Here is a 15,558-nt window from a genome sequence, read left to right on the forward strand (position 1 = left end):
TGTGGAAATGTAATGTGTGAGGTAGGTAGTGGCTAATTAATGGGTGTTATTTTGTTTGTGGGGTGATGGTGGGGCAATTTAATTTAATAGTGGGGTTGGTGCAGACTTATCAATGTAGGGTGAGATGATTAATTAAATGTTGGGGTGGTTTTGGAAAAAGGATTTCTATTTCTTAAAAGTGAATGCAAGTTATTTAATGTATGGTAGGAAATTGGTTTATTTAATAAATGTGATTACTATTAATTTAATGTTGGGGATGTTTGGGGGCAATGGGTCTTTTTATTAAAGATAAATAAAATTATTTTACAGTCGGGCTGGTTACAGGAAAGGGGCACTAATAATAAAACATGAATTGTTTTGATTTAATGTCGAACTGCATAGAGGCAGGGAGGCCTACTGTGTTCACTGATTGCTGATATTTCTATATGTCATGTACCTATTCTATTTCCAAACAGGGAACCAACATTCCTGGATCCAGACAAGCACAACTGAGCTTAGGACCCAAGCGACAGCAACAAGTATTGAAAGCGGGAAGAACAGGTAGGAGAGAGCAGGACATTCTGCCAACTGTCCTGATTCTGGTGGGGTAGTCCTGAGTTTGGGGACTGACCCACTCAGTCAGGACTTTGTCCCGACTACAGGGGCAGTTGGGAGGTATGTCCCACTTCACATTGCTCTACTCGTGAAGGGGGAGCTGCCTGCACCTAACAGTAGTGCACACATTATTGTCTGTGTATTTGTCTAAAATTATAGCCATAGTACACTTTAGGGGCCCCCCCTGTCTAAAGTGCCCCGGGCCCCCCAGAGCCTTAATCCAGCTCTGGGCATTGCCCATCATCTTTCCAGTGCATAGGTCCTTATTTATCAAGTAGTGAGAAGAGGAGCAGTGCTGATTATATGCAGAAAATATAAGATTATATAAAGAAATAGTAGAGTGTAGATAGATAGATGGTGCAGGGGAGGATTGGCAGATAAAAGAACCCATTCTTCTTATTACTTATTTATATATCACCAACATACTCTGCAGATAGAAAACCACAGAGATAAAGTTGACACAGAGAGGAAAACAGAAAGATTACCTAAACGCACTGACTGCCAATTGCTGCAGCTCTACATCTATTGAAGGTATTGTCTGTAGCTATACTGTTACTGTGTATAGCAAAGTTAAAGAACACAAGACTTATAGCGCCACCTACAGGGCTAAAGTTATAGATTGTCTCCCATTTACTGCCCTTTTACCAAAAGTTGTCAATAAAAGTAAAGTCTGACTCAAGCTGCTGTGTAGACAGTGCATGTGTTTTACATACTAATCTCAAAATTTGTTTTATTGTGCCTAACACAGGAAAATATACATGTTAGACATCATTTTATGTTATTCCTCTGTTAATACTATGAGCAAACTCAGGTCTGTGTCTGCTCAGCTTGTAATTTTTCCTCTTATGCTTCCCCACTACCTTCCAAAAACATGGGTGATACATCCACTGTACAGTTGACTGAGCAATGTACTGTGACGTTTGAGTTTGTCATAACCAATCAAAATACAACCCAGTTGGATCAGGTTTGAGTAGGCACAACAAGAGCCCATGGATATCTCAGGCTCTGCTTTCAGTACTCACTGCTGTGTAGCCACATGTGTGGGAAAATTAACCAACTATCTGGCTATTTGGAATGTAATGCTGAAAAACTAGGTCACAACACAGCTTTATTGTGGACAGAGGCCAAACAAAAAACCACAAACAGGGTCAGCTCATGAATTATATTTCAGTGATTTATCATTGATTTACTAATCGGAGTGGACAATAAATGTCTCTAAATACATCACACATGCAAATGTAATATGACATGCAAAGGTTTTGTTTAGCATTCAAAAATATTCATGGAAATGTTGACAAACTGTTAATCAGAAGAGATTGTACATTACATATATGCTTATTAGGCTGCAGAGTGCACATTATTGCTCCTTGTTGTATGTTTTTAGGCTTAGACAGGGTCCCTGCTGTGCTCTTCAAAAGACTAGCAGACAGGATCTAATGTGCACTGAAAAATGTTTTCCCCACAATCACAGAGCATGAACTAAGTTTGATAAGTCTGAAACTTCTGCATACATACATGCAGCGGTCAATGTGTAAATTTAGAATTGGCTCTCTGGAAATTTAGAAATGGCAATATAGAAAATGTAATGGGGATGTAAGTGAATGTAATTTCTAGTTTTACAATGAAGGCAGTAGGAAAATGGGCGGTATGGCATACCACTGTATATACCCCCATATCCAGCACTGTATGCATGTAAATCTTAGTGTCCACACACACATGTAGAGCTGGCAATGTTGCCCAATTACAAACAACTGGATCTGTGGACAATCAAGACACACACAGAGGTCCAAACTGCACACCACGCATTTGTGTGTTTGGACAATGAACCCAACCATGCACCATTGGGCGTTACCGATTGACCTGATTTCTCTCTGGGTGATCACATTCATATAGATTTTGATCATTCAAAAAATAATTTTTAGGGCAAAAGATAATACAGCAATGGAACAATTTGTTTGAAAACAATTGTGACTGGATCCCTGATAAATAACTTGTTTGTGGCTGGATCATGTGGAAATAGTTTATTGTAGAAATGTATTTCAATCAGAGGTGCAGGCACCAATGTATAATTTGAAATGCACTTATCCTGTTACATTGGGATGTGTTTTGAATGGAAGTGTCATTGTTTGGGGTTTGTAAGGTTGCTAGAGGAAATCTCCAAGTAGACATATGTGGGGAGGGAGTCTGATAGCAGGAAATGCTAAGAAAGTTTTTTGATGAAGTGTCAAATGCCTGTTCTGGCCAAAGGCCCAGCAGGGGGTCGTTACTATGTGGCCTTTTGTTCAGAGTGTTCAAACCTTTCTGAACATTGTAAACAGCATGTGATGCAGGAAATCACAGCAAGTTATAGGATATCACAGATAAGTGTAAATATTGTTAGCTTTGAATTGCATGTAAATCCATGTTTGGATAAACAAATTGCATCCAGATTCTAAAAATGAAATCCTCAAGGGGGCTGGCTTATCCAGTGAGGCTGTGCTCAAATGTGTATAAAACAGCACTGTTTGTATTAAAAGTTGTTCTTCTGATTTCACCTGACATGATCACTGGTACCTCCAAACAGTGTGACTGCAAATAAACATCACTTGCTTCAAAGACCTGCTTGAAAATATCTTCCATGCTGAATATCCTGTGACCTACAGATTAGACCCAAAATCTAATCCGTTCCATGCTGTTTCTGAGGTTTGGACCCAGCTTCTCCAGCACCACCGCTCTGCCTGCTACCCTGCAACCCTGGTTAGTGTGATAGGCCAGGAGGGTTCCATCCACAGCAACCCGATCCATAGTAAGAGGTCAGCAGTACCAGCCCAGGAACACCAGTAACGGGGTACACTCGCAGCGTCAGTTACCCAGAAGAAACCCGGTACTGGATGCCAGTAAGGAGTCAAGTGGTGGCAGTATTTGTAAGCCCCTCCTACTGCGGCAAGAGGGTGCATTGGGGATAACAAAAGGGAATGGTGGCAAAGTAAGCCCGGCCGGTTCCCAGCAGCAACAGACAGGGTGGCATAGGCGGTCCATCCTGTCACAACAACCATTTAAGCCAACTAGGACTACATGTGTGTGGCCTTTTTTACTATTAATTGATCCTGAAGATATACAGAGCAGGCTAATTGTTTCTTGAGAAAGGATAGTAGTTGTAGACAGAGACAGAAGTCACAGCCAATGATTAATAGTCAAGGTACAGGTCTACGTCTGGAATCTAAGAAACACATATACAAGGTTCAGAACTAATAAGACACTACTGCAACACTGGAATTGAATGGCTCAGCAGACCAACATATCTTCTCAGTGATAAAAGCCCACGCAAGAACATCTGGAAGTGCGATACTCCTTATATATGGAATTAAGTTTTCTAGGGAGGATGATGAATTGTCATAATTATTATGAAGTAATAAGGTCATATCTGTGGCACTCAGACGGGACTTGAGGGAGATGCTGGTTATCTGCAGCTGGTCCTATACGGATGTCACTAGTGGGAATTATTCATTTACAAGAGATTTTTTTAATGTCATCATACTGTGGATTCTGTTATTACTGCTACTTTGCTTTGCTCTAATTACTATGTTAACAAGTTAATGAACTCTATGTGTTGGTTGTTATTGAGTCTCAGATTACTACATGGGTTACATGTGATAGTACACCTGGGGAGGTACATTGAACTTTAGTACCTGATACCACTGTTCCATCAACCCGCCACTGTCATGTCACATCATGAGTGGAGACAGTGTCTATATTTTTAGGTCTATATCTAGTGTTCCCATCAGTGAGGTCCAGTCCGGATCCTCATTTTGTTATGCTTTCATCCTGAGTTTTTGCACATGATCATGATGGCCAGAAGGTAGTTCCTCCATCTCCATGTGTATGAATGAAAGAGAAATAGCTAAAAACACCAATACTTTGAAATTCCTCTTGGCAAAGAAAATGACAGTATGAAGTCAGGAAGACTGGACAGAGCGGTATAATTAAGTGGGAAATCACAAACCAACAGCGATAAAAAGCGTCCATTGATCCTGATTAGAAATTATTTAATGGCATTTTTGTCAAAAAGTGTCAAGATGCCATCCTTGTATGACTCCCATTAGTGCTTAGCAAGACGTGCACATTGATAAAGGGGTAGGAGACCATCGCAAAAGATGGCTGGAGGAAAAAAAGCTGATCCTGATCCCAGGGCTGGATGTGAGAGTCCCCAAATACCTCTCTGATCCTATAACCGTTTGTAGTGTGCCAGGAACATATACATATCACACCCACAGCCAGCCAGACAAGCAGAGATTACAGCCGGCATTAATAGCTGTTTCGTAAGCCTGATTTGTTTAGCATTCTGAAAAGAGAAAACGTGACACTGAATCAGGAAACATGACAGGCAATAGTATACAAAAACCTTCTGCTTTGGAGAGGAACGGAGAGCAACATTGATCCCTCTCCAGTCAAATAAAATTTCTCGCCGGTGACATCAGCCTGAATTACAACACCACTCTTGTCAATGGGAACAGAGCCAAGAGTGTGAATTAAAGATAAAGCAATAGCGTGCGCACTGTGATAGCAGTACAGATAAAACCACCATGCAGGATTACTTTATGCCAAGTTCTTTCCTTAATAACACATAATTGATAAGTAGTGTTAATAAAACATAGAGCTAAATACAGGGTATATTTCCCATTAGCTGTACTCTGGGAGTCTATACTTTCTATTAACATCTATTGCTTCCATTATTCAAGTTATCCTTCTATTTACTGGATAAATGATGTGTGGACACGGCTATTGGAATGCTGGTTCCTGGACAGACAATTTACAGCAGTTACTTTTAAACTATCCTCTGGCAGAAGCTCTGTACAGAGAACACATTCACATCAGTCCCTGCCCCATTGGAGCTTACAGTCTAAATTCCCTAACATACACACACAGACAGACAGAGACAGAAAGAGAGGGTCAATTTTGATAGCAGCCAATTAACCTACCAGTATCTTTTGGGAATGTGGGAGGAAACCGGAGCACCCGGAGGAAACCCACGCAAACACGGGGAGAACATACAAACTCCACACAGATAAGGCCATGGTCGGGAATTGAACTCATGACCGCAGCGCTCTGAGGCAGAACCACTAAGCCACTGTGCGGCCATTGGGATAAATAATAGAATATGCTGAATTTGGCCAGACATGTAGATGGCCAACTGGACATCTTTTGAAAGAACATGCCTGATTTTAGTCTGATCAATTTCAACTTGATTGTCATTGGGAATGATCAGTTTCCAGGTCATACATGTTGTGACATTGGGCCAATTGCCTGATCACTTAGATTTCACAGTGTATGTGACCAGCATAGTAAGTGGATCGGCGTCAGAGATCGATAAATACAATTTTTCTATATATTTTTATATATACATATATACATATATACATATATCCAATATATAAATGCTTAGTGGCGTCTGTGTGTGGAAAAAAAAACCAAGTTGCAGCGCCACCTGCTGGGCAGAGTTATACACTGACCTACTAAATTCTTAGTGTGTGTGGGAAAAAAAATTCAAAAAGGGCTGAAATTTGGTAGGGCTCAAACTCATTTTCGTGAGGTAATTTTACCTCATGAACACACATGTGTAGAGGCGTGCGTTAGTGTGTGTGTGTGGAAAAAACTATTTTCTCAGAAAGGGCTCATCCAATTGACCTAAAATTTGGTATACCGACATTATTTGACAAAAAAATTAGAATAGTCAAGTCAGTTAACTTCCATCATCCCCCCTTCCCCCGTGGGAGGGGTAGTAAAGGCTAAATTTACGAGTTGAGGGGTCAAACTCATTTTAGTGAGGTATTTTTACCTCATGAACACACATTAAAAAGGCCGCTTGCGTCGGGAAGTAACGATCTTCCCCTGAGGAGGCCGGGGCTAGGCCCAAATGCATGACAAGAACCTTTTTAAGACCTTAAGTATCTTGATTTGACTAGAATGCATGAGTATCATGCACGGGTTAACTTGTATATATATATATATATATATATATATATATATATATTATTTTTTTTTCTTTTGTTATTCCATAACAATATACTTACATTTTTGGATGTTGCACAAATCACAAGATGTATAATGTCTGATTTTGGAAGTGTGCAGTTATCCCTAAACATTAGTGTAACAAGAGTTAGGATCCCACAGAAACAGCAACTAGGGGATAAATGTATCAATATTGGGTTTTGCCTTTAATAAACGTTTTGTTTTAAATAATGGCAGCCAACTGCTGAAAATTGGTGCTTTAAAGTGACTGACGATTGATACATTTACCCACTAGAGTCCATAGTCTCCAACCCTTTTAAGTATCCTGAATAGGTCATTATTTAATGGTTTCCCTATGTGATAACACATGGTATTATTACTGTTCAAGTCAATAGATATATTTACATGTTTATAAGATATTATTGGCATGTTTATAAGAACTGTTATGGGTATACTGGAGGAGGGTTGAGAAAATCCAGGGGTTTGTTGTCTACATCTCACGAACCAAGGTAATAAAGGTTTCACCTTTCACACAATAACACAAACTGTGCACCTGTATTAAACATGGCGTTTACGGCAGATATCATGTCACAGACAATGTGATTAAAAGAAAATAAATAGTACAATGTGCAAAATGTTGTAAAACCTGTTTGAGTTCAGCTTCACCTATAGAACTATATTTTTGAGCTTTTTATTTACATAACTAACAACTCAATTCTCGAGAAGGGAATTTTTTTAAGGGGCTTTATAAGGAAGCAAACAAGCATTTAAGCTCATTTTTTTGAGAAATCAACTTTCCGCAGGCTGTTACAAAGCTGTGACTTTAGCTGCAGGGGGTAGGTGATGGGAAGGGGGGAATGGGGGTGTCGGCAGATAAAAGAACCCATTCTTCTTATTATTTATTTATATAGCGCCAACATACATACGTTCTTTCAATTAATTACAGCTTGGACAGATGTATCTGCTGGCTCTATTGAAACCATATCAACTACCAGCGATGCTTCTCAGAGCCTCTGCTTTGATTGGTTAAATACTCTCTGGTTCAAGTGACAGAACTGAATCAGCTGTATTTAGTGGTAGAGTTCTTCTTGTATAATATACAGATTATCATTTCCCCAGAGACTCTGCCGATGGATCAAAGAGAATTTACTCCAGCGATTCAGCACCTAAGCCCAAGTCTCACAAATACGTCTAGACACAAATTATCTATGTGGCTTGAGTTAAAGTCCAGGAAGTGTGATAAAGCGCCCTCCTTGCAAAAATAATTATTGTGCAAGAGTGTGATGGGAGGAACGTCCTGTGACCATCTTTATTGGGGGCTTTATAGGGACTTTAAGGGTTTAAAGGAACTGTAAATACAAAAAAACCCAAAAACTTTATTAGTTGTTAGCATTGCAACCTTCCAGCAATGCTTTCTTGGTTTTAATCACAAGTATATACAGGAAGTTTGTATATATTCCCTGTGTTCATGTGTGCTGGTAAATTAAATGGCTCCTGACTAATCTGACCCTGGGACGTTTGGTTTTGTGTGCCTGTGGAAGGCAAATTTGATTGCAAGCTTCACTTGGACAGGGACTAATGGGCTAGATTTACTAAACTGCGGGTTTGAAAAAGTGGAGATGTTGCCTATAGCAACCAATCAGATTCTAGCTGTCATTTTGTAGAATGCACTAAATAAATGAAAGCTTGAATCTGATTGGTTGCAATAGGCAACATCTCCACTTTTTCAAACCCGCAGTTTAGTAAATATACCCCTAATGTTTCTAAATATAATTCAGATTGTTCATTGATGCAGAATTTTGTTGGCACTGTATAAATAAAAGAATTAACGGGAACAACCTAAGCTACATTTGAGGAGTCATCACTAGCAGTAGAGTAATTATCTTTTACTGACATTACTTATGTCAGCATCCAGCTGCAGACCTTTGCTTTCTGCAGCACAATATATATTGCAGTAGACTATGCCAGAGCTTCATAAATAAAACACAATAATAACGGCTCTTAAACTATACCAAATATTTTCATTAAAATAAACTGACTGCAGGAGAGAGCAGAATAAAGTGGATTTCTTCTACCAATGTAATAACTTGAAATGCTTTATAGTTCATAATAAATTGAAAACTGCCGCTCAAATAACAAATCTTTTCCTACTAGCACTGATTTATAAGGATAGCACCCATACTGAAATCTGACATTTTATTACCTATGGATGGAATAATTTATAAAAAATATTTTAAGTTGGCCACATACAGATGAATCGTAATTGTATACACATGTGGGTAGCCAAATTGGAGGAGATTCCGTTTTTTAGCACTTGGGTTATATATATAATTTCTTTTGTTATTCCACAACGATATACCTACATTTTTGGATGTTGAACAAATCACAAGATGTAGAATGTCTGATTTTGGAAGTGTGCAGTGATCCCAAAACATTAGTGTAACAAGAGTTAGGATCCCACAGAAGCAGGAACTAGGGGATAAATGTATCAATATTGGGTTTTGGCTTTAATGAAAGTTTTATTTTAAATGACAGCCAACTGCTGAAAATTGGTGCTTTAAAGTGACTGACGATTGATACATTTACCCACTAGAGTCCATAGTTTTCAACCCCTTTAAGTATCCTGAATAGGTCATTATTTAATGGTTTCCCTATGTGATAACACATGGTATTATTACTGTTCAAGTCAATAGATATATTGACATGTTTATAAGATATTATTGGCATGTTTATAAGAACTGTTATGGGTATACTGGAGGAGGTTTGAGAAAATCCAGGGGCTTGGTGTCTACATCTCACCAACCAAGGTAAGAAAGATTAACACAATAACACAAACTCTGCACCTGTATTAAACATGGCGTTTATGGCAGATATCATGTTACAGACAATGTGATTAAATGAAAATAAATAGTACAATGTGCAAAATGCTGTCAAACCTGTTCGAGTTCAGCTTCACCTATAGAACTATATTTTTGAGCTTTTTATTTACATAACTAAACACTTAAATCTTCGAGAAGGGATTTTTTAAAGGGGCTTTATAAGGAAGCAAACAAGCATTTAAGCTCATTTCTCTAAGCTTCATAGAGCTTTTTAGCACTTGGGTTAAGCAAACAGATCACTTCCAGCTTAAACTAGGGCTTGTTAGTGCGGTCAGAGCTGTCTTTCGACCACATTTTCTTACATGCCCAATAATGTTCCTATAAGCTTCTTATCAGGCATGGCGGTTGTTTTTTCTATTATATTTAAATGCTTAAACTCTATGTTGCGAATCAATTTGGCACACATATTATAAGACAATGGGGTATATTTACTAAACTGTGGGTTTGAAAAAGTGGAGATGTTGCCTATAGCAACCAATCAGATTCTAGCTGTCATTTTGTAGAATGTACTAAATAAATGATAGCTAAAATCTTATTCAAACCTGCAGTTTAGTAAGTAATACTCCCAGGAGTCTTTCCATCAAGCACTGAAGAGTGATAAACTGTATTTTCAGCAGAGATTCAGTGGATCGGTAAGGCGCCACAAATGAGTGTGGAGCGTGCACCACAGAGAGCATATGATAGCGGTATCTCACAGCTTTTGGAAAACATCTCAGCAAAATGAGAGAGAATGAAAAAATACTAGCATCCCAGGTCAGAATGGCTGCGAATCAAGCCCAGTAGCCACCAAGAAACAGCGGCAAACTATTTTTTGCTATTAATAGTGGTAGAACTGAAAGCAAAACAACTTTTTTTTACATGAAGATGCTCCTGCTACATTGATTTTCATTTCTGAAGTTTTCCAGACACAACTGGATTTTAGAAACAACCATTTAGAAAAGACTTGGGGGTATATTTACTAAATTGCGGGTTTGAATAAGTGGAGATGTTGCCTATAGCAACCAATCAGATTCTAGGTGTCACTTTGTAGAATGTACTAAAGAAATGATAGCTAGAATCTGATTGGTTGCTATAGGCAACTTCTCCACTTTTTCAAACCCGCAGTTTAGTAAATAGACCAGAATATGTATAATTTGCTATGGGCATTGCTATTGGCAGGTACTCTCATTGTTGTTCTTATTCCAAACCTACAAAGCTACAGATGCAGTAAACTTAATTGAACAACGTGTGTCTCACATGTCCTGTGTTTCACAGAATGTCACTGGTTAAAAAGAACCATTCTTGACTGGGGATGGTGTCATGTTGTTTTAACTGGTGAGCCATGCTGAGTAATGTCAGCTAACATTTGCAATAAATGCTGCCCCATCTATACATTGTCTAGTCATCTAAATCAATCGTGCACAGAAAAGGGAGGACTTTGATCACTTGTGAGTGATAATGATGTACACAAACAGAATGCGTCCTATGTTCTATTTTAGACAAATCTATGTGCACCAGACTGTGTGAATACGTCATGTTCTGCTAACTGGTTAGGGACAGGTTCACTGAAGACAAAATAAGGTTCAGTAAATACTATAGAACTATGTGTTTGGACAGACACAGAGAAATGCAACACTTGCTGGAAAAGTCACTTAGTCATCATTTAGGTATTTTAGCAGGCTGTGACTGGCACAAAACTCTTCCAGTGCTAAAATGGGCCGTTATCACCAAGCACATCATGAAATATATGAGTACATCATTTTCTCTCTACATGACTGTAAGGACAGTAGCACTATTATTAATGAGATATCTTACTAAAAAATATTCCCCCTTCAGATAACTTCACTAAAAGTTACCTTATAAAAGGCCACATTATAAAAGGCAAGCATTAAATATATTATTTTACCGTTTAAGTTTCCATCTGTGTTGTTCAGAAGTCTTTATAATATATATAGATAGACCTGTTTATTTTCACGGACTCTAGCACAGAGCTGATATAAACGTATCCAATGTATAGAGTAAAGTAAATCGTTCATGTCCAAGGGAAGCTTAAATAAACAGTTCTTCTTTGATGATGTAAAGATATTGCTGAAAACTACAAAAGGCGGAAAGATAAAGCAGTATGCCCAGCAAAAACTGCACTAAAACATGTATTCCATAATGCCAATATATTAAAACTGCACTACTACCTAGTTAAAGGTGGTAGAGCAGGGTCCCAACCACCTAGCCACAGTCCCGTAGGTTGCTACAGGCAGACTTCTTGCTTCTGCAATACAGAACTGACAATTTAATTACTCTTGCTAATTTAAAATGGAGGTCGGAGGGGGTGTGTGAGCAGGAGGGCCCATCATAAGCAGCAGTCTCTTTGTGGCAACTTGTGACGGATCCTCCCTCAGTTTTCTTCTGGGGCTGTAAGAACAGAGAAGCCCAATAAAAAATGGCTACTTGGATGTATGGAGCAGACCTGAGGCTTCACAAGCATAGGCAAACCGAGGGGGAGGTATTCCTAGTGCCTAGAAACCCCCTTCCAAGCCAGGGGCACTGTATACTTGAGGTAGCTGGACCCTGCCCCAGCTTCACACGGCTCTGCTTGAAAAGGGAGAGCTGCGTGCATCTTACAGTAGTGTACGCAGCATTGCCCATGTATATTATGGGGATAGGAAGAGCTGGAGAGCAGCCAAGCACTGTCTAATATTATAGCCATGCCCCCATGCCTGCTGGTCACGCCCACTGGTGGCGTGGTGTGGAAACCCCCCTCTACAAATCCTGCGTTTGCCCCTGACAAGGGGGGCCGAGGAGAGCCCCAGCACTGCCATCTTTTAATAGGTGGTAGAGCAGTTTTAAAGTTATCTGAAGGTGGACAACCTTGTAATAAATAACATTATTTCGTAACAGTTATGGAAGCTACAAAGGGTATTTATAAACCTCAAAATATGAAAATTCAAACAGAAATTTTTATTTGTGCAAAAGGGCATATTAATCCTTTCAAAATGCTCAACTTCTTCCTTGGAAGTGCTCACATAATGGGATTTTGCGGGTTTACAGATCCTCCTGCAACTGCGCATGGTGAAAACAGAATAAATTCACAGTTCAGGGTATTATGACCCCTTCATGAAATGTAACTTTTATATTTTTGGGTCACTTCCTTCAAAAATATTGCTGTTTTTTGGTGAGTTTCCAAGCTTTTATTGCATGAGCCGCAGTGCTCCTAGAAATCTGTTTTCACGTGAAAGTGAAAGAAGGTGCACAATGCATTCCATTGTGATGAAGCCCAATGTTCATCATCTCAGAGGATGTGGGAAAATATGTGCTTGCTCCCGGAATACAGGGTGCACGCCCCTAATTATGCCTTTTTCATCCCTTTATCTAATTTAAATGCTCATCTCCCAAAATGAAATTTAGTTTTTGTATCAGGACCGCCCATAAATCCACACGACAAAACAACATTTGCACTGTGCCTTATGGTGTGGCATTGTGCCTTATGGTGTGGCATTGTGCCTTATGTCACAGTCTATTTTCAGGAAAAATGTCTCTAAATCAAATTATCACGTTTTGTCATTTGCATTGTGCTTTGTATGAAAGTATAACATCTAACCTACCGCTGTAAAGATATGGACATGACAACCATTTATACCAAGCAAGATGACCTCATTCGTACGTTACCTATTTCTGCTAGATTACAAGATGCTATTAATGCCAAAAAGAATCTAAACAATTCTGAACACTTTCATGTCTGTGAGTGGAAATGAACACTGAATTATGTACATGTACTAATAACCATCATGCTTGTTTATATTGGCTTGTTGCAGTAAAAAATATTCCATCACTTAATATTGTTTGTCCCTCTTGTGCCATTTTGTGCAGTAACAGAGCTTATTAATATGTTATGTAGCATTTAAATACCATTTAAGTGTGTTACTTTATTTTATTTATCTGTGATCTCTGCACACCACATCCACAAATCTTGGTGGGGTTATAATTGTATTGTATGAACCCACCTGTATTTTATATGTATTTCATACAAACACCCTATGTACCTTAGACATCTATAGTCCAGTACTAGGAGAACTGTACTTCCAGAACAGAGTATCCCTCATTTGCTTACTATACAGGTGCCAAATAGGCTGATTTACAGACTCACCTGTAAAACTGATTTAAAAAGTGTTAATAAACCCTCTTTGGTAGCTGGGAGGTTAACACAACTGGTCATATAACAAAGGGAAAAAAAAGAGTTGTCACCAAAGCACAGAGCAGTCTCACCTCCTGCGTCACAGTACTATTTGTATAGGGAGAAGTGATGCAGTCTTGTGAGGGAGAACTCCTCCTTCTCCTCTCCTGATCACAATACTGGCGTCAGTATGTCTCCTCTCCATGTCTCTCCCTCCTCCCCTGATGCAAATATCTATCACACTATAATACGGCCAATATGTCAAGACATCTCCGAGATCCATACACTGGTGTGTTAACCCCTTGTATCAGCGCAGCAGACACACGGACCCTACAATTATCCCACTGGGACAACTTCCAAAAGTTTTGCTAAAACTATATTCATATTTTATAAGTAAAGGACCATTTATAAGCAATTAATAGAGACCAATATGATCATTATAAAATAATATTTTTTTTCTCTCTATTTGGCTCTTCATACGCCATAGAACTGCAAGTGGGGACATACCGGGCCAAGTCAGCATGCTGGGACTTATAGTTCCACAGCCGCTAGAGATCCACGTGTTGCTTTATCCTGCATTATACTAAAGGCAGTCAGGTAATAGATTAGTTGCATTCTAATTGGCTAAGGATTAATAGCCACATTCTGGAGGTTCGAACGTTCTCTGATCTAATAAGCACTGAAAGTTGAGCTGCGCAATCTATACAGCGATCTATATTTAGGAAGAGTGTGTAGACATAAGAGTGCCGGTGTCATGACCTATTACAAGAACTGTACATTGCAGTCACATTACCATTGACTTGAGTTGGGGATACGCAGCCTGAGTTGAGGTCATCCTTGCAAACACACTGCGTAGGGTCCCCATTGCACGACACAACTTGAGGGAAGTATATATGAAATGTGGTCAATGAAATAAGTTGCCATATATCTTACCTGTGTTGGCTCAGGCCCCGGCTGTCGGTTTGCTGGTCCCCTTGGTCGCCTATGCCCGTGAAGGAGTGAGTGAGGGCTGCAGGAGGAGGAGGAGGAGCAGCGGCAACAACACAGGCACAGAGTGAGGCGTCAGTCAGACTGGAGCCGCTCAGCCTCCTCTGTCAGTGAGTATTACTGCGCAGAGCTGGAACCGACCCAGGACACGTCTCCCCACACACAGACACACACCCACTGCTGGCAGCTGCCACAGTCCAGGCTGAGGGGTATTGTCATTGGCTGCAGTGCCATGCAAGGGCTAGAGGTGATGGAGGTCAGACAGTCTGCTCTCTAGGTCCAAACGTTGTACATTAATGTCTGGGAATAAAACACTGACCCCTTAGACCAGTGTTGGCTAACCTGTGACACTCCAGGTGTTGTGAAACTACAAGTTCCAGCATACCCTTCCAGCAATAGGCTGCTATATATTGGCAAAGCATGCTGGGACTTGTAGTTTCACAACACCTGGAGTGTCACAGGTTAGCCAACACTGCCTTAGACAATGACACCTTATCTATCAGTGTAGGTTAGGATGGAACAGCTATGCAAGTTTTGTGCTTATCTGTAGATACTGTACCATTGTGTTATCATACTGTGCTCCATAAAGTGAGACACATATGTTAAAGAGGTCAGTTTATTCATCCCTTCTCTAAATTACCGAGCTGATTAATATGTATGGTCCCCATCCTACTTCAGCAAAGGAAGAATGTAAGTGAAATAAGTATCATGTTTTTTTTCCTTGTGATGGCTCCTTGAATTAATATGCACCACTTACTAAATAAGATGAGAAAGTTAATTTTCACAAAACAATGTAACCCATGCTGTAAAAAATGAAAATAATCTTAACTCCCAGATACTAGAATATTATATTAAGATACACATCAACACTACATTTTAAAATCGCTTGTATTCTCCACACCTCAGTCCTTGACTGTCCTGAAGGAGACAGAAACAGGGCTGAGAATTGTAGAGGAAAAGAAA

The 15,558-nt window shown here is 39.5% G+C and overlaps 1 protein-coding gene across 2 annotated transcripts in view; it reads right to left on the minus strand.

The window, feature by feature from the left end:
- Positions 1 to 14,713, minus strand: part of SMAD9 (SMAD family member 9) — a 31,732-nt gene extending 17,019 nt beyond the window's left edge. Inside the window, exon 1 of one of the 2 annotated variants that reach the window (XM_075199008.1) lies at positions 14,542 to 14,713. The gene's annotated coding sequence lies outside the window, so the exon portion shown is untranslated. The remainder of the gene's footprint in view (positions 1 to 14,541) is intronic. The other variant, XM_075199009.1, reaches the window with a different exon arrangement.
- Positions 14,714 to 15,558: the final 845 nt, after the last annotated feature.

The sequence above is a fragment of the Mixophyes fleayi genome, chromosome 2, assembly GCF_038048845.1.
Source record: "Mixophyes fleayi isolate aMixFle1 chromosome 2, aMixFle1.hap1, whole genome shotgun sequence".
Classification (NCBI taxonomy): Eukaryota; Metazoa; Chordata; class Amphibia; order Anura; family Limnodynastidae; genus Mixophyes; species Mixophyes fleayi.